The sequence below is a fragment of the Odocoileus virginianus genome, chromosome 5 (genome assembly GCF_023699985.2).
Source record: "Odocoileus virginianus isolate 20LAN1187 ecotype Illinois chromosome 5, Ovbor_1.2, whole genome shotgun sequence".
In the NCBI taxonomy this organism is placed as follows: domain Eukaryota; kingdom Metazoa; phylum Chordata; class Mammalia; order Artiodactyla; family Cervidae; genus Odocoileus; species Odocoileus virginianus.
In genome coordinates this window covers 23,073,790-23,099,903 of record NC_069678.1, presented here as the reverse complement: position 1 = coordinate 23,099,903, position 26,114 = coordinate 23,073,790, and the positions used below count along the sequence as shown (strand labels likewise).

The following is a 26,114-nucleotide window of genomic DNA, read 5'->3' as shown; positions in this document are numbered from 1 at the left end:
ACATGACTGAGGCAATTTACAATGCATGTTCACAAATTTGAGAAGTGAGAACAGGTGCTTTGGACAGTAGCATGACAATGGACTTTGGGAACAGCACAGATAGACTTGAGTTCAAACCAGCCCTGTTGTTGCTGAGCTGTGAGCTTATGCAATGACACCACCCTTATAGAAGAAAGTTAAGAGGAACTGAAGAGCCTCTTGAAGAAAGTGAAAAAAAAAAAAAAGATTGAAAAAGCTGGCTTAAAACTCAACATTCAAAAAATTAAGATCATGGCATTGGGACCCATCACCTCATGGCAAATAGATGGGGAAACAATGGAAACAGTGACAGACTTTATTTTCTTGGGCTCCACAGTCACTGGGATGGTGACTGCAGCCATGAAATTAAAAGATGCTTGCTCTTTGGAAGAAAAACTATGACAAACCTAACCAGCATATTAAAAAGCAAAGTTATTACTTTGCTGAAAAAAGTCCATCTAGTCAAAGCTATGGTTTTTCCAGTAGTCATATATGGATGTGAGAGTTGGACCATAAAGAGAGCTGAGTGCTGAAGAACTGATGCTTTTGAATTGAGAGGTTGGAGAATACTCTTGGGAGTCTGTTGGATTGCAAGGAGATCAAATCAGTCAATCCTAAAGGAAATCAGTCCTGAATATTCATTGGAAGGACTGATGCTGAAGGTGAAGTTCCAATATTTTGGCCCCCTGTTGTGAAGAACTGATTCATTGAAAGAAACCCTGATGCTGGGAAAGATTGAAGACAGGAGGAGAAGGGGACGACAGAGGATGAGATGGTTGGATGGCATCACCGACTCAATGGACAGGAGTTTGAGCAAGCTCCGGGAGCTGGTGATGAATAGGGAGGCCTGGCGTGCTGCAGTCCTTGGGGTCGCAGAATCGGACGCAACTGAGTGGCTGAACTGAATGACTGATTGAGCTTATGCAAATCTGTCACCTCTTTGACTCCTTCCACTCTAGTCAAGGGCATGGAAGTATCCAGTCTGGTGGGGTTTTAGTGGGGGTTAAATGACATTCCTCATGTGAAGTTACCTAGGCCAGTTGGTTTGTGGGGTGTGAGAGGCACTCAGTCTACCAAGACTGTTATTTTCTGGTTTTTCCATCTGTTTTTCATCATCAGGGCACTTTGCCCAACCTTTCTTGCCCTTTACTCTCTTTTAGGTTCCAAACTATTCCCAGAACCTCAATTTCTGCTGCAGCCCCTGCTCATAGGCCTGCTGCAATTGTGATTATGTTATAAATACAAACGGCTTATTGTCAAAGCACCAGTAATAATGGTAATATAAATTCAGCTATAGCCCATTCCAAATCTATGTGAAATGTTCCATTGTGCTAAGTCTATGTGCTAAGTTGCTTCGGTCATGTCCAACTCTTTGCTACCCCATGGACTGTAGCCCACCAGGCTCCTCTGTCCATGGGGATTCTCCAGGCAAGAATACTGGAGTGGGTTGCCATTTCCTTCTCCAGGGAATCTTCCTGACCCAGGGATTGAACCCAGGTCTCCGGCATTGGCAGGTGGATTCTTTACCATCTGAGCCACCAGGGAAGCCGAAATCTTTCATTAGATCACTTCAAATTTGGTGAAAAGACCAGGTATACTTTTATCTTTGGCCGACGGGTGGCAGCATTGTCTAAGTCACTGATCTCTGGGCACGCTGGTCCTTCAGAGTTTCCTTTCTTTGTGCCTTTCATTATCTGAGGTTCATTCTCTCAACCTAGAAGAGCTTTTCATTGAAAAGTTCAGGACTGGAGGACAGTATCGGCCCCCAAAGTGCCAAAGGCAGCCCAGAACCCAGAGCTGCTGTCCATTCAGACACTTGGGGAGACGGCTCAGGCTTGGAGTCAAGCTTCCCAGTAGGTGGGTTTGGGCAGGGGCCTGTTAGATTAATGGCAGGATAAGATGCTTTCCAGCAGGTGATCACCAAGGATCTAGGTATGGGGAAGAAGCGGTAGTGAGGCTGACCCCAAGACATTGCATGAAAATAGACTAAGTCTCCATGAAAAGAGATGTTTGATAGGTATCAAGCACTGATCTTATAAGCTCACTGGGAATTAATTTTCTTACCTTCATCCCTGATTAGTAGGACCTATTGTCTTTGAATTAGAGGGATGTGCTTAAAAATTGTTATTATCTTTTTCTTGTTATGTGGTAGCCTGTATGGGAGGGGAGTTTGAGGGAGAATGGATACACATATATGTATGGCTGAGTCCCTTCGCTTTTCACCTGAAACTATCAAAACATTGTTAATCAGCTATACCCCAATACGAAATAGTGAAAGCCACTCAGTCGTGTCTGACTCTTTGCGACCCCAGGTCAGAGTTCTCCAGGCCAGAATACTGGAGTGGGTAGCCGTTCCCTTCTCCAGGGGATCGTCCCAACTCAGAGACTGAACCCAGGTCTCCTGCATTGCAAGCGGATTCTTTACTAGATGAGCCACAATACTGGAGTGGGTAGCCTATGCCTTCTCTAGTGGATCTTCCCGATGCAGGAATTGAACCAGGGTCTCCTGAATTGCAGGCGGCTTCTCTACAAAGTCAACTATCAGGGAAGCACAATTCAAAATAAAAAGTTCAAAAAATTATTCATTTAAAAAATATGTTGTTACCTGGAATTTATCCTCCACCCTGGTCCTCAACACCCAGTACAATGACAATTTGGCAATTTGAATTATGATCTTTAGACATCACATTACCCAACCATTTGGATTAAGTCCTCATATTTGAACACAAATTTTTTTCAGGCTTTCCTTTAAATTTTCTTATTTTTATCAGGTGACTGATTTGGTATGAATCAAGAGGTTTACCAGAGAACATTTAGGAAAGCATGAAGGAGAAAATAAAAACCATCCATCAGCTTGAAAAGATATATATCATGAAAAGTAAGATAGAAAAGCTATTGTTTATTGTTCAAGAGGTATGGACTAAATCAGAAAACTTTTTGAATTGTTTCATTATGAATTTTATGATTAATCATGCTGAAAAAACAGGGCATGAAACTTCTAGGATTATCTTATTTTGTTTGACCATTCAGCTATTCATTTATATGTGAAAACATTGGAAAACCTGCTATGAACTATATATTGTGCTAGATTGGGTGTTGAGGGAGAGAGTTGGGCCATAAGACATTGTCCTTGCTTGTGAGTGCCTGACAATTTACTAGAGAAAAGAGACAAGCAAATCAATAATTCCAGTGTGGTAACTGTCACAGTAGGGGAATACACCTTTTTATAGAAGCAGAAGGAGAGGCATTTGACTGCTCACTGGCAGCCAGGAAAGGCTTCACGGAGGTGGGGGGTGACACAAGCTGGGTCATTAAAGTCAAGCAAGAATTATCCATATTGTGCATAAGAAGATAGACATTCCAGGAAAAGGAATGAACTATACAAAGTTACTTACATTCAGTTGCTTGCTGTTTGTGAGGAATGGTAGGCACCTGATATGAGGCTGGAGTGGACTATGTGAGTATATAGAGGAATAGAAGAACTAGTGGGCATTGGGCAGGGAAGCTGGAGCAAGATTATAATGGGCTTTTTATACCAGTTGAGTTGTTGGGAATTTTGTCTTATAGAATCTGATGGCAGATGGATGTGGGGAGTAGGATAGTGAGAGAATTATACAGTGCGTCCCTTGGTTCTACTTTGGATGATTGGATGAATGTTTGTAATACAGAGGAGGAGCAGGGTTGAAGGAGCTGACAAAGATGACCAGCTTACTTTCAGACTTCAGGGGATCCTGCCCAGGTGACAGCTCTTTGGCCATCAGGAGAGAGATCTCAAGTTCTAGGTACAAACTGTGGTTACTAATAATAACCATTTACTGAAGATTTATTGTTGTTGTTCAGTCACTGAATCGTGTCCAACTCTTTGCAACCCCATGGACTGCAGCATGCTGGGCTTCCCTGTCCTTCACCATCTCCTGGAGTTTGCTCAAACTCATGTCCATTGAGCCAGTGATGCGGTCCAACCGTGTCAGCCTTCACCACCTGCTTCTCCTTTTGCCTTCACTCTTTCCCACCATCAAGGTCTTTTCCAATGAGTTGGCTCTTCTCAGGTGGTCAAAGTATTGGAACTTCAGCTTCAGCATCAGTCCTTCCAGTGGATATTCAGGACTGATTTCCTTCAGGACTGACTGATTTGATCTCCTTGCAGTCCAAGGGACTCCCAAGAGTCTTCTGCAACATCACAGTTCAAAAGCATCAATTCTTCAGTGCTCAACCTTCTTTATGGTCCAACTCTCACATCTATATATGACTACTGGAGAAACCATAGCTTTGACTTTGTTGGCAAAGTAATGTCTCTGCTTTCTAATATGCTGTTTAAGTTTGTCATAGTTTTTCTTCCAAGGGGCAAGAGTCTTTAATTTCATGGCTGCAGTCACCATCCCAGTGGTTATGGAGTCTAAGAAAATAAAGTCTGTGTCACTGTTTTCATTGTTTCCCCATCTATTTGCCATGAAGTGATGGGACCGGATGCCATGATCTTAGTGTTTTGAATGTTGAGTTTTAAGCCAACTTTTTCACACTCCTCTTTCACCTTCATCAAGAGGTTCTCTGTTTAGTTCCTCTTTGCTTTCTGCCATAACAGTGATGTTATCTGCCTATCTAAGGTTACTGATATTTCTCCTGGCAATCTTGATTCCAGCTTGTGCTTTATTCAGCCCAGCATTTAGCATGAGGTACTCTGCATAGAAGTTAAATAAACATGGTAACAGTATACAGCCTTGATGTATTCCTTTTCCAATTTTGAACCAGTCTGTTGTTGCATGTCAGGTTCTAACTGTTGCTTCTTGACCTGCATACAGATTTCTCAGGACGCCAGTCAGATAGTATTCCTATTTCTCTAAGAATTTTTCAGTTTGTTGTGATCCACACAGCCAAAGGCTTTAATGTAGCCAGTGAAGCAGAAGTAGATGTTTTTCCAGAATTCTCTTCTTTTTTTCTATGATCCAGCGGATGTTGGCAATTTGATCTCTGGTTCCTCTGCCTTTTCTAAATCCAGCTTGAACATCTGGAAATTCTCGGTTCAGGTACTGTTGTAATCTGGCTTGGAGGATTTTTAGCATTACTTTACTAGCATGTGAAATGAATGCAATTATGCAGCATTTTGAACGTTTTTGGCATTTCCTTTCTTTGGGATTGGAATGAAAACTGACCTTTTCCAGTCCTGTGGCCACTGCTGAGTTTTCCAAATTTACTGGCATATTGAGTGCAGCACTTTAACAACATTATTTTTGTGGATCTGAAATAGCTCAGCCAGAGTTCCATCACCTCCACTAGCTTTGTTTGTAGTGATGCTTCCTAAGGCCCAGTTGACTTCTCACTCTGGGATGTCTGGCTCTACACCATCGTGGTTATCTGGGTCATTAACATCTTTTTTTGGTATAGTTCTTCTGCGTATTCTTGCCACCTCTTAATATCTTCTGCTTCTGTTAGGTCCTTACTGTTTCTGTCCTTTACTGTGCCCATCTGTGCATGATATGTTCCCTTGGTATCTCCAATTTTCTTGAAGAGATCTTTGAGTCTTTCCCATTCCATTGTTTTCCTCTATTTCTTTGCATTGTTCACTTAGGAAGACTTTCTTATATCTCCTTGCTGTTCCTTGGAACTCTGCATCCAGATGGGTATATCTTTTCTTTTCATCTTTGCCTTGCACTTCTCTTCTTTTCTGAGCCTCCTCAGGCAACCATTTTGCCATTTTTCAAAACCATAGCTTTGACTATGTGGACCTTTGCTGGCAAAGTGATGTCTCTGGTTTGTTTGTTTTTTTTTTTTTTCTTTTTTTATTAACTTAGTTTTTAATTGAAGGATGATTGCTTTACAGAATTTTGTTGTTTTCTGTCAAACCTCAGCATGAATCAGACATATGTTTTTAATACACTGTCTAGGTTTGTTATAGCTTTTGTTCCAAGGAGCAAGCATCTTTTTATTTCATGGCTGCAGTCACCATCTCAGGTGATTTTGGAGCCCAAGAAAATAAAATTTGCCACTGTTTCTACTTTTTTCCAGTCTATTTGCCATGAAGTCATGGATGATGGAACTGGATGCTATGATCCTAGTTTTTTAAATATTGAGTTTTAAGCCAGCCCTTTAATGTGCCACATTTTGTATTAATCCTCAGGTAAATCCTGTGAAAGCACAACTCTGTGACTACATTTTACAGGCGAGAAACCACATTTTAGGTGATAAGAACATGGTGGGGCTGGATTTTGAGCCCAGGTCGATTCCAGAGCCTGTGTTCTCAACCACTGCCTCCTACAGGGCCATTTACATGGAGCTGTGGTTAAGTGATGGGCAAAGATGAAACGTTCAGGGATAGGATGTAGAAAGAGGAAAAGACCAAGGAGCATAGCCATACGGGACAAGTCGTAGAAGAGGAGCTGGTGGAGCCTAGGACAGAGCTGCCCCAGGAAGGAGGAAACAGCCAAGGATGTTATCCAGAAACCCAACAGGAGAATTTTGAGGAGGGAGGGATCAACAGTGAGAAAGATAAGGCATGGACTATGTCTTCCTGGCACCAGCCCCACACTTCCATCTGATGATTAAATATAACCACTTGGGTGTTCCACAGGCTTTGTCACCTTCTAAATTCTGTTTCTATTGATAATATGACTGTCTTCTCAGACATCCAGAACACATACTTCGGGCTGATCTTTAATGTCCCTTTTATACTTGACTACCAATGACCACATCCTGTTGGACTTAACATTTCTCTTGTCTACCCCTTCCTCTTCATGCCTTCATTGATAACCCAGTTCTTTGCTTCTTACCTCCGTCATTTTATTTCTCTCCTGCTTTGTCTTCTTGCCACTGGTTGCATTCTATCAGGCTTGCCCATGAATCCCTCTGAAGTTTCAGCATGCCACTCCCCAGCTCAGGAAACTTCAGAGACCCTTTAATGTTTACAATATATAATAAATTCCAAATTGTTATTGAAGACCATCTATGAACTAGCTCTAGCTTCTTTCTTCTAATATTTTCCCCCTGCATTAAGTGCCTTGCGGCCTCTCTTCCAGCCAAATTGAAAAATGTCTTGATTCCAGTGTTTTGCTTCCTTAGATCCATTGTTCAGGCCAATCCTTCCACCTGGATGCATTTTCCTTTCATCTTTCAGTTCCAAATCATACCCATCCTTCAAAGGTCATCTGAAATATTTCAGTGAAGCTTTTCCTGACCCTTTCTACTGGAAATAATTTCAGCCTTCTCTGAACTCACATGAATATGACCCTTTATCTGTACATTTCTTAGGGCAATTAATGTTTTGTGTGTGTGTGTGTGTGTGTGTGTGTGTGTGTGTGTGTATGTGTGTGCTCAGTTGTGTTCAACTTTTTGCAACCCCATGGACTGTAGCTTGCCAGGCTCCTCTGTCCATGGGATTTTCCAGGCAAGACTACTAGAGTGGGTAGCCGTTTCCTACTCCAGGGGATCTTCCTGACCCACGGATCAAACCTGTGTCTCCTGCATTACCAGGCAAGGTCTTTACCACTAGTCCCACCTGGGAAACCTCTACCTTAGGTTTTAGAAGCATACAAGTGTTTAAATAGTTTTTCAAGGCAAAGTCTACTTCTTGACTATTTTTCTAGTCTTCATTTTGCTAATCACATGGGCATTTTACATGTAGGTGTTTTGTTTTGCTGAATATTTATTTATTGGGTGAATGGATGGAGAGCAGACACTGCTGTCAGGTTCTGTGCAATCTCTGGATATTTCCTTCTTAATCATCTCTTTAGACAGCCTCCTTAGTGCCCTGCCCTCTCAGTTGTATGGTGTAGACTCTAGCTTAGGTTTGAGAAGAGTTAATTTTGAGTATGTCAATGAATGCAGTAGAAAACTTAGGTAACTATTTGATTTTTGAGATATACTCTAAAGAACTAAAATTTCCTATTTGGGGAAAAAGTCTCCAGTTCTCTAGGGCATATCAAAATCCAGTCTGATTATCCTAAGGTATTTCTTGTGGTTTTCCTCAGCAGTCATGTTTAGAGTGTGCCTTTGAAGATGGGTAGATATTAAGAGAAAATGAAAAGATGCTTATCTTGAGGATGGTATCCTGTATCCCTTGGATATATCTTCATGTTTGGTGACCACATAATATTTCTGGGTTATCCCTTGACTCATAGATAGAACCAGATTAGAGGATTAGGAGCCAGAGCCAGGATGTTGGACCAGGTTTGGTGGTGCCTGTCTGTCCTGCTTGTGAAATTCAATCTGGAGTAGGGAGTTTCCATGGCTGAGCCTTGTATCCTGCTTGGGTCTCTTCAGCTTTCTCTGGCTTTTGAGGGTATTTTCCTCTTTTGCCACATGTGGATGAGCTGCTTGTTAAGCTAAATGCAGTGGAACTCAAAGAAAGAATCAATGGAAAATGTCTTCTGGTGTTATGTTTATTTGGGTTTCAATGTCATGTTTAAGCCTATAATTTGAGCATACAATCAGTTGGAACTCGTAGTTTCTTACCAGCTTGGGCAGAGCTAAATTCCTCCTTGAAAATGGAATCCAGGTTTTGTTACCTTATCTTTAATTGCTGTTGTTGATGGCAGTAAGGATAATCTAAGGGAAAGCTCTCACATAAAGGGTTATCCAGGATTTGTGAACTCTCCTTGACAATCCACCTGTGTATCCTACAGAGGACAGCATATCTTCATTAGAGAAGATCAAGAGAAATTAACTTTGTTGATCATTATCTGCTTGGCATGGAATCTGGCAAAGAGAGCAAATTAATAGTCTTAAAAAAAATCTCTTTCCAGCTGTTTCTCCCTGTCCTTTCTTATCCATCTTACTCCCTTTATCCAGTGATGGGCAGTGAAGCAAGGTAAATGTCACATCTTCATTAAAAGGTGAGGCTTCTCTAACGTGGGGGAGGTCAGGGTGGGAAGACATCCAGCACGTACTTGTCTTCTTGAACAATTGCTACAGGAACTGTCTGGTTCTTCCTCCACCTTCCTGGTTCATAGGTACCCACATCCCAGATGTGAAGCTCAAAGATAAAGAAGATCCTGGACGCTGGCTCTGTTAGCTTGCACATCACTTTGTGTTTTTATCCTTCCCCTTTTCATGTCCCCTTTCACTCAATCTGGCTTATTCAAACTGACACCTTCTCACATGGAACCTAAAGGAATTACTTTGGAATCATTTTCACTGGAAATCAGTGGATCCACGTGTGCTCATAACTTTTTCATTTCCTGTTTAAGAGGGAATAGATCTGTTATTTTTACATAAGTACTCTGATGACTTTTCCTTAATTCTTTATTTCTCTGGTCTTGGGTTTCTATACTCTTTTCCTTTATTAAAAACTTTTTTTTGTTGTTTAAAATTAATTTTTTATTGGAATGTAGTTGATTTAAATGTTGTGTTAGTTTCTGCTGTACAAAGTGAATCAGTTATACACAGACATATATCCACTCTTTTTCAGATTCTATTCCTATATAGACCAGCACAGAGTATTGACTAGTGTTCCCTGTGCTATACGGTGGGTTCTAATTAATTTTCTATTTAGTAGTGTGTATATATCAGTCCCAGTCACCCAGTTTACACCCCCATGTTCAGGTCTAATTTAGTGCTTTTACAGCCTATATTTGATGTTTTTGTCTGCTGTTCATTAAAAACTTGGAGTGGGGGGATTTTTGACTTCTGCAATTAACTAAAAATTACGGGAATCTCTTTCAAAAAGAGGATCAGATCAAATCTTTTATGCCATGGCTTGCTGAGGTTCAGAAATTTCATGTGGAGTCTGGGGCTGAGAATTAAGAATTCAGATTTCAAAGTGATAGTCTAAAGATTCTGGATTCCATTTTATGGAGTACGTCAAAGCAGGATGGAAGAATCACGTGACTCACAACACAGGCAAAGATAATTAAAAATTTAAGATTCTAGCTGAGACTGTGAAGAGTGACCAACTTGGGAAACAGACCACTTTGTATCTCTTAAGTATGTAATTAAACCTTCTACAAGGATACATATATAATATCCAAACCCATGTAAGAAATAGCAAAGCCAGTAAGATTGGGAGTCATTTTCACAGAGCACTTTCTGGTTTATTTGTTATTCCTTACAGTTAAAATATGTTTTCTCACCAGTCACACCACATCCTTGTGAAGAAGCCATCACCATTACCTTACTTCATAGATGTAGTGATGGAGGTCAGAAAGTTAGGTTAATTGCTCCAAAGTCACACACAGTGATTGGGACTATCCATGTTATCTGGTTTTGGATATCAGTTTCCTTCTGGACATTTATTTAAGACTACATTTTGGCAAATGGGATAGGGACCAAAAAATAAACATATCACCTTTAGAACCTTTCCTTTCCCCTGCCTTCTGAAAGGAAGACATCTCAGGCAGGCAGCTACTTTTGTTCTGCAGAATCACATAAAGGAACAGAATTGGTAAGGGCAGGGAAGTGCTGGAGGGAAAGAACCATCAAGGGGAATGAGAGCAAATGCAGGCTGAAGTGAGAGGTGGTTTTGGGGCATTTGGGGAGTATGGGCCATGAACTTGGTAGAGCATCAGTTCTCTTTGTGGGAGTAGGAAGAGAATGAGGAGAGTCTTGAGGAGTTCTATTATCATTATGAACAGACTGCTTCCTTGGTGCCTTTAAAAGACCTTTCAGCATAGATGGCAATTGCTTTTCAGATTTCCCTGAAGGGTGGCTGGTTCTTTTGGATTTAGTGTCTCACTACAGGTGGCCTAGCATTATGGGTGTTAGGTGAGCTAGAAAGTCAAGATGGTAGTCTAGGTTTTCACTCTCAGGTTCAGTTAGGTAAGGAAAGAGAGATCATCAGCGTGCTATGTCCAAGCTCAATGGTGCCAAAAGGAACTCAATGATGCTGAAGAGAAAGCCACAAAGGAAAGGTTTCTCCCTCAGCTTTGTTGGTAGAGGTCACAGTTAGACCTGAGCCAAAGAGTCTCAGATTAGAATTCTGACTATCTGTGCTTCTGAAGTCTCTCATTTCTCTTTAAGGCCAGGAAACTCTTTTAATCTGATCCATCTACAGCTGCACAAGGACCATGGATATCCTTTTATTTACAGGAAGAGAAATAGCACAGCTCTAAAGGGAGACTTCTTGGCAATTTCCCCTCATTTCATAGCTTGTGGTGAGCATGGTCTTGTGACTCGGTTCCCCTGGTGTAATCGTGTGGGCAACCATGTCAGTCATGGGTCATGAACCAGGCACGGAGACGTGCTGCCTTAGCTGAAGGACCGACCTTGTCCCAGGAGAGAATCCAGTGAGCCTCAGCCCAGTCAGGGCTGGGAACAGGAGAATCTGAGGCCAAAGATAGACTCTGGCATACCTGGCATTGTCTGGCTATTTCAGGTCGGATTTTGCTGAGAATCGGTATTCGATCTGCGGGTTTCAAGGCTGTTAGTTCAGGGTAGGAGGCTGATTACTCCCTGGTGACAATGGGCTTCCCTAGAGCTAAGTGACAGTGCAGCAGTGTGCTTGATAGTTTGACGAGGAGTAGAAGCAAAGACTTTTCTTTCCTGTCCCTTGGGGTACTTCCTTCTACAACATGGAACAACTATGCTTGCAAAATGATGTACATTCTTCATTCCAAAATATTAGTCAGCTCCTGATTAATACTGCAATTTAGGAGATATTGTTTAATAGCCCCCTACCCCCACCCGTTGGTTGCAGCTATATTTCATTTAAGATGACTACTTTAAAAGTAACTGCCTTCATTTGATGAATCAATTTTGCCTGTAGCTTTATAAAAATTACCCACCATACTTCACGGTCTCACATCGTGGGGTTCATTTTTGTATCAGATAAGACTCTTTGGGTTGCAAACAGCAGTTAAAAAGCCAAGTCAGTCTAATTCAAGTAGGAATTGAATGCCTTATGTGACAAGAAAGACCATAGATTTGTTAGCAAGGCTTGGTAGTGTCACCCAGGCTCAGCTCTTTCCACCTCTCAGCTCTGTCCTCCTTCTGGTTGGCTGCAATTTTGTCCATGCTGGTAAGACAGCTGCCAGTATAGACCTAAAGAGACACGAGTAACTGGAGTGGCTTAAGTAATTTGGAATCTGCTGAGAAGTCTTATATCTGAGCCTTGGTTTCTTCATCTGTAAAATGGGAACAATAATACTTCATCTACAGAGAATTAAGGAAATGAGCTTATGAAGGTGTGTGCCTCTATGTCTAAGAACATGGACTTTAGAGTAACATCTGGCCTCTTCACTTATTAAGTTATTAACACTTGGGTACAATGAGAAGACTTATAGTACCTGCATTATAGGGTTGTTAAAATTTAAAATGATAGACGGTATATAAAATCTCTAAGAGGGTGCCTGGCACATGGAGCCACTCGATACATGGTAGCTATTATTTGAGTAGCATTTTGAAGTGACCACCAGTGGCTTGAAATGAAAAAACCAACTGAGGCCTGGGAAATGTCAGGGAAAGGGCGTGGAGAGTGATTCATAAAGGAGGCATTTTGGGTGAGGGTAAGGTTGGATGTGTCCCTGTATACAATGTGGCTCTTGCACTTTGTATTAGAACCACGACAGAAGGACAGACGCTAAGGGATGGCCTTGGCTTCCCAGGTGGCGCTAGTGGTAAAGAGCCTGCCTGCCAATGCAGGAGACATAAGAGACGCAGGTTCGATCCCTGGAGGAGGGCATGGCAACCCACTCCAGCATCCTTGCCTGGAGAATCCCCTCGGACAGAGGCGCCTGGTGGGCTACAGTCCCTGGGGTCACACAGAGTCGGACACGACTGAGTGACTTAGCATGCAGCATGCAAGGGATGCTCTGGAAAAGAGCCCGTCAGTCAGCCAGGAGGGCAGCGCCTTGGCCATTCCCATCAGGGGTGCTGCGGTGCTGGCGTGTCCTTTTTAGACTTACCACTGCCTGGCTTCGTGCCAGTGTCTGCGTCACTGACTCCAATTGCCTTCAGAGTCAGAGACGGTTTCCTTAAACCCTCAGTGCTGGCAAATCTTCCTTATAGGAGAGTAGATTTTAAATTTAGAGCCAAATCTAATGAACAGGGTTAAGGATCAAGCTGAGTAATTCTGATTCAGATTAAAAAATATCAAGTTAAACTAGTGTGATTCCCCCTGCTACCCCCTGGCTTTTAAAAACAGCAGGATGAGTAAGTTATAGCACTCTAAAAAATCAATTTCATAATTTCATATTTTACGTATAGAATATAATAACTCAAATTACAGAGTACTTGCCACATACTAGGCATGATATTGGGGCTTCCCTGGTAGATCAATGGGTAAAGAATCCACCTGCAATGCAGGAGACTCAGGTTCAATCCCTGGGTCAGGAAGACCCCCTGGAGGAGGGCATGGCAACCCCCTCCAGTATTCTTGCCTGGAGAATCCCCATGGACAGAGGAGCCTGGAAGGCTACAGTCCATAGGGTTGCAAAGAGTTGGACCCGACTGAAGTGAGTGAGCATGCACGCAGGCCTGATATTAAGTGTTGGAGTTTTAAAGATTGATAGTATTTCTTCTTTGAGAACCTAAAGAAGAAAGAGACAGAAGATTAGTCATCATAATGGGATGAGATCACACTTGTTGAGTTTGGATTCTGTGAGCAGGCCTAGGGCAGGGGTGTGGGATTTGGGGAGGTTTTAATGTAGAGGTGATGTTTGAGAAGGATGTTGAAGGAAAAGTATAAATATGCAAGAATAGAGTATAGGTGGGTGTGGGTGTGTGTGTGTATCTCAGAGAGAAGTTCTATATGTGAAGGTTTTGGTGACCATGAATGTCAGGAGAATGTCCTGAGGAATGAGTAACCTGAAACAGATGAAACACTTAACAGTAATGTCTTCCCACCCCGCCACCCCCTAATTTAGTTGTGGCCGGAAATGCATTCAATTTTTGATATCTAACTAAGGTTAGCGTTTGAAGAATCCTTCTAGGATGTCCTATCTTAAAAGTCAGCAGGTAAAAGGCAGCCAAGAGAAATATGTGTGTTCTGCAATTATCCCTCCCAACAATCTTGTGAGGATTTTACAGATGAGGAACCTGAAGCTCAGTGGGTTTAAGTAATTTGCCTAAAATCTGGAAGGCTAGGAAGAAGTGAACTGGGATTTGAAATGGAATATGCCTCCAAACAAGGTCCATACTCTACTCTGAGTATACTTTCATCTCTATCTGATAACTCAGGACTTCATCTCATCTCAAGACCACCATTCTGAACAAGAGATTGTTCTGTGTGCTTTGGTAGCTGGAGATGGAACTGCGGATGCAGGGGGCTGAGTGTGTGCGCCAATCAGAGGCGAAGCCCAGACCAGTGGCTCTCAGATTTCAGAGTGTGTAAGGTTCCTTACTCCTTGGAAGGAAAGTTATGACCAATCTAGACAGCACATTAAAAAGCAGAGACATTACTTTACCAACAAAGGTCCGTCTGGTCAAGGCTATGGTTTTCCCAGTGGTCATGTATGGATGTGAGAGTTGGACTGTGAAGAAAGCTGAGCGCTGAAAAATTGATGCTTTTGAACTGTGATGTTGGAGAAGACTCTTGAGAGTCCCTTGGACTGCAAGGAGATCCAACCAGTCCATCCTAAAGGAGATCAGTCCTGGGTGTTCATTGGAAGGACTGATGCTGAAGCTGAAACTCCAATACTTTGGCCACCTGACGCGAAGAGCTGACTCATTGGAAAAGACCCTGATGCTGGGAGGGATTGAAGGCAGGAGGAGAAGGGGATGACAGAGGATGAGATGGCTGGATGGCATCACCGACTGGATGGATATGAGTTTGAGCAAACTCCGGGAGTTGGTGATGGACAGGGAGGCCTGGCGTGCTGCAATTCATGGGGTCGCAGAGTCGGATATGACTCAGCGACTGAACTGAACTGAACTGAACTGAACTGAACTGAAAGTTCCTCTGGGAGACCTGTGATGGTTCTGATTCCCAGATCCCACTTGTGAGGGTCTGTCTCCTTGTGAAGCACCTTGGGTGATTCTGACACAGATGGGATGCGATTCACACTTTGATGACCATCACCCTGAGTGAATTTCCTACGTGAACATCTCTGTTCTTCCTTCCCCCTTCTTTCTTTTCTTCCTTCTCTCCCCTTTTCTCCTTCACTTCCTTTTTTGTATCTGCTTATCTTAAGTTTCCTTCTGCTTCTCTCCTTCTCTCCCTTTCTCTCTCTCTCCTTCTCTTTTCTTTTCTTTCTTTTGAGGTTTCTGTTGATTGGGTTCAGGCGATTTGATGAGATTATACGTAAGTACTATTCCTCGACTCTCCAACAAGACTGTGCATTCCTTGCAGGCAGGGATTGGGTTCTGTGTGTCCCTTTCACTGACGCTTACATGGGTATCTTCCCCTAATTAAAACATACTGGGTACCTATTACCTTCTGATTAAAATTAGGCATTTTGAAAACTTTAATTCGGTCCAGGTAGGCATGCTCAGCCATTTGCTTTAACTTCTCATGTTGTCTATGTGTTCTTTTTCCTCCTAGTCTATGCCTCTCTACTCTTCTGCCTTTCACATGATCCTGCAGGGTCCTAGACGGGTAGAACGTAGACTAATGCTTAGCGATTCCTTTCCAATTTCGGTTCTCAGCATTTCTTCCAGCCTCTGGTGAAACATCACCCCTTAGAAATCTCCAGACCTGTGCTTCCCCAGTCATGCTCACTTATTCAGATGCTTTTCTCATCTTGGGCTCCTAAAGAAAGGAAATCCCATTAAAAAAAATTTATTTTTTAATTGAAAGATAATTGCTTTACAGAATTTTGTTGTTATCTGTCAAACATTAACATGAATCAGCCATAGGTATACATATGTCCCCTTCTTCTTGAACCTCCTGCTTTTGTTTGCTTTTCGTTCAATTCTCCTCATTGTAGCTGGCTTAGTATCTGGGTTTCCCTCTTTTTGTTCATTGGATGCGAGGGGTGTGTGGGTGACCTGGACTCTTTGTGGTTAAGTTGTTTTCTCTTCTCAGCTTAGTGGATTCCTTGCATAATATCACACAAGGTGGGGTTCCCTTCTGTCTCCCTGCCTTGGCTCAGGCATCTGTATTCTGAAGTTAAGTTGCATGGGTTCAAATCCTACTTTCTGACTGAGCTTGGGAAAATGTTTTAACCTCTAATCCCCCATTTCCTCACCTGTAAAATGAGAACTATTAGGTAGTTGTGAGGTTTATATAAAATGACGCATGAATTAGAGTGTTGATTTATGATAAATGATGTTGCAATTATTGTTATTTGTAATTATTTTTACTTTTTTTTCACTTCCCCAATTCAAATTCTGTCCATCTCTCAAGACCAGCTGGAGCTCTTCTTCATCCACAAAGCTTTTTTTTTTTGTCTACTCAAACCAGCAGGGAACTCTGTCCTAAATTCTCATGATCATTCATGTCTGAGGTGAATGCTTGATTGCCTTTAATATTTAATATTGTGTTAGTATTGCACTAGGTCCTAATTGGCTTTATTCTTGGTCCCTGGTGTCAAGAAAAGTCCTTGAACACTGATAATAAAGACTGTCTTTTTCTTTTAGCCTCTGTCCACCAGTTACATTAGTAGCATTACCCTTTTTTTCAAGTGTCATGGTTAAGGATGTATAGATCAATACACTCAACATGAACTCATTTGGGATAAACAAAGATGAAGTGGCAGCATCTATACCACAAGTGACAGCATCCTGGGGTCCATTACTCAGCTGGCTCCATCCAGTTGCTGCTCTTAGTACATGTGAAGAGGTGCTTATTCAGAGAGAAATGCATTTTAAGGTTTGAATGAGTAACCAGTGGAAGACCTTGTTTTGCCGCCCATCTCCTTCTGAAGCTGGTGACTCTCAGCCCTGGATGCACAGCAGAATCAGTGGAGAGCTTTAAAAATACTGATGTTCAGGTCATATTCTTGGCCAGTTAAGTACAAATCTCTCTGAGGGGCACACGGGTATAGTATTTTTAAAAAGCTTACCAGGTGGGGTTCTTTCTTTTGAGATTTTATGAGTTTATTCTGTTACCAATTCATATTACTTTGATAAAACAAAATATAGTTTAATTGGAAGTTATAATACATTTAGGAACTTTCTTCTCCACTAATGCATTTGAAAAGCTTACCAGGTATTTTATGGTTTTATTATGCAGCCCAGGTTGAGAAGGTTACATGGCTCTAAAACCAGGGCCACAAGCCCGTGTGTGTGTGTGTGTGTGTGTGTGTGTGTGTGTGTGTGCTAACCTGCTTTAGTCGTGTTCGACTCTGCAACCCTATGGTCTGTAGCCTGCCAAACTCCTCTGTCCATGGGATTCTCCAGGCAGGAATACTGGCATGGGTTGCCATACTCTCCTCCGGGGGATCTTCTGGATCCAAAAATCGAACCCAGCTCTCTCGAGTCTCCTGCACTGGCAGGTGGATACTTTACCACTAGCCCCGCCTGGGAGCCCTCCACAGCCCCTCATTTGGTTAATGGGCATTAATTTAAATTTCATGCATTCATCCTGTTTTTCTGGAGTGGGCTGCAATTGGCTTGTAGGAATTAGCTTTTAAGAGAACACGTGTCTTAAGGGTCCAAACCAGGCCCTGAAAGAGACAGTTTATTACCTTGAGGCTGCTTCCAGACAGTGTGCCTAGAAATAGAATTTTCCTTGCCCTAGGTCACTAATGCCATAGTAGGGAACTGACAGGGCTCCCTGAGGACCTAAACTATTTATAACTCTTACAGTATTTCTGCAAGGTGAGCTTTGCTGCCAGAGGCCTGAATTGGGGCAGATAAGAGGTACTGAGGTAGCGGGGCTGGGCACAGCTGCTCTGAGCTTCTGGGGAAACAATTCTTAGCCCTGAGCAGAGGGGCTCAGGTGTCTTTCCCAGAGAACAGAAAGGAGCAAGGCCAGGGAGCAGGCTCCCCTAGGCTGCCTCCTTCACCTTGTCTGAGGTATTTTGCAGAGGAAGCAATTAAGACTTTAAAACCCCCAGATTTCTTGAAGTATAATTTACACAACATAAAGTTCATCTGTTCAATGAGTTTTAGTAAATTTACAGGGCTATGCAACGTTCCCACAATTCAGCTTAAGAATATTTTTATTACCCCTAAAAGATCTTTTGTGCCTGTTTCCAGTCAAGTTTCTACACCCATCTCAGATGCAGGGATCCACAAATCTGCATCCACCTCTGTACTTTTGCCTTTTCTGGACATTTCGTGTAAATGGAGTCTCAAATGCGTAGTTCTTTTGTGTCTTGCTTTTTTCACTTAGCAAATATTTCTGAGCTTCATCCATGTTGTAGCATGTATCATTTGTTCCTTTTTTATTGCTAAATAGTATTACATTGTATGGATGTGCCCCATTTTATTTATCCATTCATCTACTGATGGCCATTTGGATTGTTTCCATTTTCTGTTATGACTAATGCTACTATGATCATTAGTCCATTTTGTGTGGACATGCTGTCATTGCTCTTGGGTAAACAGCTTGGAGTGGAATTCATAGATTACATGGCAAATTTACATTTAGCTTTTTAAGAAACTGCAAACTGTGTTCCAAAGTGGCTGTACCATTTTCTATTTCCACCCAAAATTCATGAAGTTTACAGTTTCTCCTCATCTTTACTAACTCTTGTTGTTATCAGTGTTTTTGATTTTAGTGTGCTGTGGTATCTCGTAATGGTTTAGTTTGCATTTACCTAATGTGGAAAATTCTGAAAGAGATGGAAATACCAGACCACTTGACCTGCCTCTTGAGAAACCTATATGCAGGTCAGGAAGCAACAGTTAGAACTGGACATGGAACAACAGACTGGTTCCAAATAGGAAAAGGAGTACATCAAGGCTGTATATTGTCACCCTACTTATTTAACTTATATGCAGAGTACATCATGAGAAATGCTGGGCTGGAAGAAGCACAAGCTGGAATCGAGATTGCCGGGAGAAATATCAATAACCTCAGATATGCAGATGACACCACCCTCATGGCAGAGAGAGCAGAGGAACTAAAGAAGCCTCTTGATGAAAGTGAAAGAGGAGAGTGAAAAAGTTGGCTTAAAGCTCAACATTCAGAAAAGTAAGAGCATGGCATCTGGTCCCATCACTTCATGGGAAATAGATGGGGAAACAGTGGAAACAGTGTCAGACTTTATTTTTTGGGGCTCCAAAATCACTGCAGATGGTGATTGCAGCCATGAAATTAAAAGACGCTTGCTCCTTGGAAGGAAAGTTATGACCAACCTAGACAGCATATTAAAAAGCAGAGACATTACTTTGCCAACAAAGGTCCATCTGGTCAAGGCCATGGTTTTTCCAGTGGTCATGTATGGATGTGAGAGTTGGACTGTGAAGAAAGCTGAGCGCTGAAAAATTGATACTTTTGAACTGTGGTGTTGGAGAAGACTCTTGAGAGTCCCTTGGGCTGCAAGGAGATCCAACCAGTCCATCCTAAAGGAGATCAGTCCTGGGTGTTCATTGGAAGGACTGATGCTGAAGCTGAAACTCCAATACTTTGGCCATCTGACGCGAAGAACTGACTCATTGGAAAAGACCCTGATGGTGGGAGGGATTGGGGGCAGGAGGAGAAGGGGACAACAGAGGATGAGATGGCATCACCGACTCAATGGACATGAGTTTGAGTAAACTCCGGGAGTTGATGATGGATAGGGAGGCCTGGCGTGCTGCCATTCATGGGGTCGCAAAGAGTCGGAGACGACTGAGTAACTGAACTGAACTGAATGATTAAAGACGTTGAGCATCTTTTCAAATACTTATTTTTCATTCATATATCTTCTTTGGCTACATGTCTCTTCAAATATTTTGCCCATTTTTAAGTTGGTTTGTTTGACTTATTATTTAGTTGTAAGAGTTCTTTATATATTCTAGATACAAGTTCCTGATTGGAAATATGATTTATAAACATTTTCTCTGATTCTGTAGCTTGTCTTCTTACTTTCTTGATGGTATGAAGCTCAAAAGTGTTTAATTTTGCAAAAATTCACTTTATCATTTTTTTTTGTATTGTGCTTTTGGTGTCTTACCTAAGAAATTTTTGCATACTCAAAATCATGAAGTGTTTCTCCTAGATTTTAGGAGATTTTAGATTTTCTTTAAAACTTTTATAGTTTTAGCTCTTGTTTGATTAATTTTGATTTAATTTGAGTTAAATCATTTGTCATTTGATTAATTTTGAGTTAATTTTTAGGTATGGTGTGAGTAGGATTCTAAGCTAAACTTTTAGTATGAAAGTGTCCAATTATTCCATTACCATTTTAAAGAAGTTACTTTTTCCCCTTTGAATTGCCTTGGTGCCTCTGTTGAAAATCAGTTGACCATAAATATAAGGGGTTATTTCTGGACTTTCAGTTTCATTCCATTTGTTTATGTTTATCTTTATGGTCAGTACCACACTGCCTTGATTATAGTAGCTTAATGATAAAATTTGCGATTAGAAAGTGTAAGCCTTCCAACTGTGTTCTTTTTTCCAAGTTGTTTTGGCTATGCTGGGCTCTCTGTATTTTTGTGTAAATATTAGCTGGTCAATTTCTGCAAAAAGCCTGTTGGGATTTCTGTGTGTGTGTGTTGTGGAGCTTATTGATCAATTTGGAAGACAATTGCCAATTCAACAATATTAAGTTTTCTAATCCATGAATACAGACTGTCTCACTTATTTAGATCTTCTTTAATTTCTCTCAGTAATAATTTACAGCTTCTAGTGTGCAAGTCTTACAATCAATACTTTTTGACAGCATTCCTGAGAGGGAAATTTGTTCGTATTTTTTTCTCCCCAGAGGTCTCATGGAAAACAGTGGCGAGAGATGCATAGCTTAGCAGCCAAGAGCAGGAGGGTGATAAGTGGGAAAGAAACCAGCCTGGAGATCAGGAGGACCAACCCTAATTTTAACCTCTTGGTTTATTGCTCTCTAAGATGAGTATAATATAATTTATTTTGCTTCAAGGTTGTGAGGATTAGAGACAATGTATGGAAAGGACTTGGAAAGGTGTTGGAGTTAGTGGGTGTTCACTATTTGGTGCTTGACCTCGTTGGTGCCTGTGATGATGATGATGGTTATTCAGCCCTGTGTGTGTGCTTTCAAAGGGTTCCCATCCCAGCCACTGAGTCTGTTTGCAGTTCAAGGCAGAGGCCAGCGAACCACAGGGAAGAAGGGAACATTCCACCTCATTTGACCCTCAAACAACTTAAAAAGTTTGTTTAAAAAAACTATAAGTTTTATACAATTTAAAAGGTTATTTTCCATTTACAGTTATTTTTTTTTAAAAACTGGCTGTTTCCCCCATTTTGCACAACAGATCCTCGAGCCTGCCTGACACCCAGCAGCCTGTGCCTTGCATCCTCCCGTCCCTATCCTGGCCCAACCACTGCGAAGCACAGCTCTGTTCTCTGTGTCTGTGAGTCTGCTTTTCTTTGTTGTATTCACTAGTTTCAGGTATTTTTTTTTAGATTCCACATTTAAGTGATATCAATTGGTATTTGTCTTTCTCTGTCCAGACAACTTACTGAATTAGTACTTTCATCCACACTTTGCACCTAGGAAACTGATGTTCAGGGCCATAAAGTCAAGTTCCCAAGGTTACAAGTTAGGAAGCGGTAGAGCAGGATGTAAACCCTGAAACTTAAACCCAGGCTTGTCTGACTTCCAACCCTCTGCCTTCCCTTTACACGTCCCACCCCGTCTGCCCCCACCAAGTCTCATCAGGGGCTCTACAAGGCAATGATAAATCCTGGGTGAGGCACGTAACTCTTCAATGGAAAAATGGATACTGATAAGTGATTACTATATCTTGCTTATCTTACTTAACATGTTAAAGATTTAATTCTGCCTCGAGATTCAGCAAGGATTAGATGAGAAAACCAAGATGAATTCATAAGGAGTGATCACAGGGAGATATTACAAAAGTCACTTGTTTTACATAGCTGTAGAGATGGAGATAAAAGGCAACTTTTATTTCCAATTTTCAGTGCAACCTGACGAGCACTAAATTCCACCTTACAGCTTTGATTTTCTCAACTGTGATTGAGAAAGGTGAGAGCTGGTGAGAGAAAGGTGGAGGCTGTGGCAATGTTTTATTTCAGATCTGGTGAGAGAAAGGTGGAGGCTGTGGCCAAGTGATATCTCAGATCTGGTGAGGGAAAGGTGGAGACTGTGGCAATGTGATATTTCAGATCCAGAGTGGCAAATGTCCCCCTGCTGCTTACTCTGGACTTATTCAATAGCAGCACAACTACCCGTGTATATGAATGCAGTCTAAAGTTGACTCTGAGCTGATGGTTCACCAGTTTTTTTCTTGTTTCCCAAGTAGGAGATCTACATTTGATTTCTAGCAAAGCCTTTAATAGGAGAGTGCATAGGTTTTGGAATCAGTGAAATGAATTTTGTCGCATTTATACTATCTGCTAGTTTTGTGGTCCTGAGAAATGTAATCGACTTATCTGAGTCTTGGTTTGCTCGTATAAAATGATGTGAATAATCGTTTCAAGGAGTAAAATGAGAGAATGTCTCTAAATAGCTTATTATTGCCAGGTGTATGTTTTAGACAGAGTACCTTTGCTTCCTTCTATGGTAAGAAATAACCAGATTTAGTTTTGAAGAAATCTCACTGTGAGCAGGTATATTAGTCAGATTTTGCTGCAGTAACAAATAGCATGCAAAGCTCCAGTGGTTAAAAATCACACACATTATTTCTTGTTCATGTCTCCTGAGGGCTGAATTAACTGTTGCTTTGCTGGACTGCACTGGTTTACATTGGAGGTTCTGCTCATTGTATCTTTTCATTTCAGGATCCTGTTGAGGAAGCATGCTCTTCTCATGGCAGGGGGAAGGAATTTAAAAAAGCTGGAGCCAAGTGATACAAGTGTATTTAAAGTTTCTGCTTAGACATTTATATCACATCTGCTCACATCCATTGTCATATGGCCAAACCCCAAATCAATTGGTGAGGAAGTATACTTTACCTAAAAGGAAGCATGGTATGGGCTTTGTAAAAGAATAAAAACCTACCTTAGCAAGTAAGAATTTTGATGGAAGCAATTCTTGGTAATCCAAGGAATAGTAACTATATAAATGGAATTTTGGAGCTTCTTTGTTTTTATCTTTCCTTTTGGCTGTGGCAGTTTGCCTGCTTTTACAGTTTTTCTCTTTAAAAGCAGAGCTGATAAAAGATAATTTGTCAAAATTTTCTTCTTACCTCATTCTTTTCAGCCACTTGCAGATCCACCCTTTTTACTTGTTCAAATGTTGGCTTTCTAAGACTCCATTCTCTTCTCCTTCTATGCTCTTTTCTCTGGGTGATCTTATACAGAACCAAGGCTTTAGTTGATTACTCTCTGAGTAATTTTTTTTTCAACATTTCCAGCTCAGATGCCTTGGGGCCTCAGACCCATATCGCCTGCTGCCCACATGACATCCCTATTATAATGACATATAAATCTCAGCGTAACAGAGCCCAACCCTTGTGAGTCTATGTTACCCTCTAGGAGCAGACCATCTAGCCATGTGTATAGATGGAACCCTAGAATGTATCCTTGCTACTTTCTTTTCCCTCCCTTGCTTATCCAATCCATTTGCAAGTTCCCTTGCCTTCACCTTTTAAGGGCCTCTCTGATTAGCCACTTTCCTCCCTTACCCCACATCTCCCCCTTACCCCATCGCTGTCCCCACCAAACCACGATCTTCTGTCACCTGGACTCTGGCAATAGACCCAACTGTCTTCCCATATTGTTTCCTTCCCCTTCTGTTAATAATTTATTTTCAGCACTACAACTACAGCCAGAGTCATTTAAAAAAACTTGAACTTGGCCGTTTCTCTCTTTCACTTAAAACTCTTAAAGGACTTGCTATGTCTTTAAGGATAAAGCCCCCAATCCTGGGCCGTCCATGGCCCTCGGGGGCCTGTGTGATCTGGCTTTTCCTGTCTCTCCCGTTTCATTCAGCATCACTCTCCTCTCTGCCTGTACTGAACACTACAGCGCTCTCCACTTCCACAGCCTTGAACGTGTCATGCCGTCACCTTCCTTGAGGACTTTGCACATGCTTCTCTCTGTGTGCAATGTTCTGGCCCTGACCCCTGTCCTTGAAATCCCAGCTGAGATGGCCTGTCATTGCTGAAGCACTCCCCAGCCTCTCCAGGCTGAGAGTTGTTTTCTCTTTTATGATATAAAAACATTTACTCATATTTTAATGCGCGTAGGATACATCTTATGTTATTGTTTGCTAGTGTGACTCTCTGTCTGGGATTCAAGGTCTGAGGGCATAGTTTTGTTTTATTTTCCAAACAATGGTTTAAAAAGTTCTTCTGAGCTTAAATAAAACTGTTCCAAAGAGAAACCAAAATTCTCTGCTTCTGGAATTCTTTTGGACAAAAGCCCATTCATTTTTTTCCCTGGCACAATGGAGGCCTTAGAAAACTGGGAACGTCAGGGACAGAATGAACCACCTTAGCACCCATGTATGGGAACTTTCAGATGGGACTTGACACCATCAAATGGGACTAATGTTACTTGATGTCAATAGTACTTCTGAGAGGTAAGGGAGGAACCACCAGGAATATGACCTTAAATTAGTCCTTTCATCTCTTTAGGCTTCAATTTCTTCATTAATAAAAATAAAGGATGTGGACAAGAGCTCTGATATCTCTTCTACTGCTGTTTCTGTGTTTGTGATTTGGGATTTTAGGTCCTTTATGTAAACAATCTCTAAGTTTTAGAGCCACAAATGGAACTTAATGCCCATTTTAACTTGAGGGAAAATGAGAATGACAGGGATTATAATGGGTTCAAGGTTCATGTAGCTCATGAAGAAATATCCCTCTATGTAGGGATCATTATGGTGAATTTCTTTTTACTTGTTTGCTGGGTGGGGTTGAGGGACTGGCAAGATCTGCCTACATAGATTTTTACTGGAAACTGGTAATCCCAAGGGGCTTCTTGGTGGGAGACTTGCAGCGTTTCAGTGCTTCAGTGTAAAGTCGCTGCAGTGAGCCCACTTCTCAGGGCTTTACGGAGCTCCTGCCATGTGCCTGGGCCCTGGTCAGGGAGATCCCCTGGAGGAGCAGATGGCAACCCACTCCAGTGTCCTCGCCTGGGGAATCCCGGGACGGAGGAGCCTGGCGGGCTGCAGTCCAAAGGGTTGCAGAGTCAGACACGACTTAAGGGACTGAGGATGCACACAGGCATGCCGCGTGCATTGTATGGTGCTAAGTTCACTGGAGATAAGGAACTGTAAGCCATGGACGAATTCTGAGGGAGACCAGATCAAAGGATTAAACCCATTTTTATCCACTCTTCTCTTTGGGAATGAGCTCAGTGTCACTTAAATGAGTCCATGGAGACCAAAAAGACCCCAAGTCATATATCAGACTGTACTGTTCTTAGACATTGATCTCTTGTCCTGAATAATTGGCCTGGTTAAGACACCAATCAGCCTGCACCCTTTCTTAATCTAACTGCACTTAGCATTGCTTTCCGATTGTCCCATATTCTCGGTGGTTCCTTTCTTACCCCTCAGAAGTATCAGAACTATTATTGCCAGAGCTGATGGCCTGTATACCATATCTACCATCTGGCTGCTTGCAAGGAATGGATAATCCTTTTAAAGTCTTAGTAGTAATAGATGATCCACTTGGCCCTATTTTCTAACATTAGCTTTGGGCCTGTATCCAATCCACAGGTTTTGAATTTGAATCCTAGAGATGAAGAGTGGTCAGCAACAGGGATGAGTTGACAGTCAAATCATGGAAAATCAAACTGGAAAAATGAATTTTGTTAATTTCCCTAACATCAGAGTCTTCTTTGCACAGAGGAGGATGATAAGTTGGTAGACAAAACACAAAGCTTGGCATTAGGAAGACAGGCCGGCTGAGACCCCAGTGCTGTCAGGGTTAGCCAGTGAAATAGGACCACAGGACCATGCTAGCATTTTAAATTTGGTTTAATTAATTACATTTTTGCCATTAAGTCTTTTTTTAAAATTGCAGTATAGTTGATTTACAGTGTCGTGTTAGTTTTGGGTGTATAGCACAGTGATTTAGTTATGTGTGTATGTATATATAACATATATATGTATATGTATGCTTTTTGATTCTTTTGTGTTATAGGTTATTACAAAATACTGAGTATAGTTCCTTGTGCTATACAGTAGGTCTTTGCTGGATATCTGTTTTATATGCATGCATGCTCAGTGGCTTTGGTCGTGTCCGACTCTTTGCAC

At 41.7% G+C, this 26,114-nt stretch overlaps 1 long non-coding RNA gene across 1 annotated transcript in view; it reads left to right on the top strand.

The window, feature by feature from the left end:
- Positions 1-9,814: 9,814 nt before the first annotated feature.
- The window catches only part of LOC110144628 (uncharacterized), a 20,303-nt gene continuing 4,003 nt past the window's right edge, over positions 9,815-26,114 (top strand). Inside the window, exons 1-2 of the long non-coding RNA XR_002315925.2 lie at positions 9,815-9,933; positions 21,199-21,297. This is a non-coding gene — a long non-coding RNA (uncharacterized lncRNA). The remainder of the gene's footprint in view (positions 9,934-21,198; positions 21,298-26,114) is intronic.